General features: G+C 36.8%; 1 non-coding gene across 1 annotated transcript; it reads right to left on the bottom strand.

Moving 5' to 3' along the window:
- Nucleotides 1-219: 219 nt before the first annotated feature.
- LOC121983483 lies at nt 220-327 on the bottom strand. Its single transcript, XR_006112533.1, has one exon. It is a non-coding gene; the product is annotated as a small nucleolar RNA R71 (small nucleolar RNA).
- Between the last annotated feature and the right edge of the window lie 684 nt (nt 328-1,011).

The following is a 1,011-nucleotide window of genomic DNA, read 5'->3' as shown; positions in this document are numbered from 1 at the left end:
GAGGACTCAAACCAACACTTAGAGATTTTTTTATGAAATTTGTGGAACAACAAGCATGAATGGAGTATTAGCTGATGCAGTAAGACTACTCCTATTTGATTTTTCTTTAAGAGATAGAGTAAAACTCTAGCTCACTTCTTTACTGGCAAACAATATTACATCCTAGGTACAATGTGAGCAAGCATGCCTAGACAAATTCTACCTATTGAGGAAAATAGCACACATGAGAAATCAGATTGCTAACTTCAAACATACTAATACAGAATCTCTCTATAAAGCATGGGATAGATTCAAAAGTATGCTCAGATCATGCCCATGTCATGGATTGGAAAAATGGTTAGTGGTCTGCACTTTCTACAATGGAATCAATCATCAAACTAAAGTGTCTCTAGACTCCACATCTGGCGGAGCACTTATGAACAAAGGTCTAGATGAAGCTGAAGAGATAATAGAGAGTGTGGCGCTTAATCACCATCAATAGGCATCAGAAAAAAGTGGAACTATTTTTCCTAGAAATCTGATCAAAATACCCAGAAAATATAACCTTGGTACTTTAAGTTTGATATATACGAAGGTTGATACTTTGCCGGTGAACATAGTTATGGGAGTTTGTGACTCCTATGGAGGGATGGAACATACTCAAGAAGTTTGCCCGCTTGGTGCTATTACTGCACAACTAGGTCAGATTGAACAATGTGACGTAATCGGCAACTTCAATTTGAGACAAAATAATCCATATAATTCATACTCCAACACTTACAATTTTGGGTGGAGAAATCATCCTAACTTCTCTTACAAGAACAATCAAGAGTAAAGCTATCAACCAGGTCAACAAAAGAGCTATCAACTGGGGCAACAACAGAACTTCTAGCCTCAACAACAACAGAGTTACCAACCATCAAGGAATGAAAAGATGCTTGAGAAGATCTTATCAAATCAATTTGAAATGAAGAATGATATCAAGCAATTAAGCCAAAGGATAGAGAACTCTGAGAAACATATGAAGATGCT

Source organism: Zingiber officinale, chromosome 5A (genome assembly GCF_018446385.1).
Source record: "Zingiber officinale cultivar Zhangliang chromosome 5A, Zo_v1.1, whole genome shotgun sequence".
Taxonomy (NCBI): Eukaryota; Viridiplantae; Streptophyta; class Magnoliopsida; order Zingiberales; family Zingiberaceae; genus Zingiber; species Zingiber officinale.
Note: the sequence above shows the minus strand (reverse complement) of the source record. Positions and strands in the feature narration are given on the sequence as shown.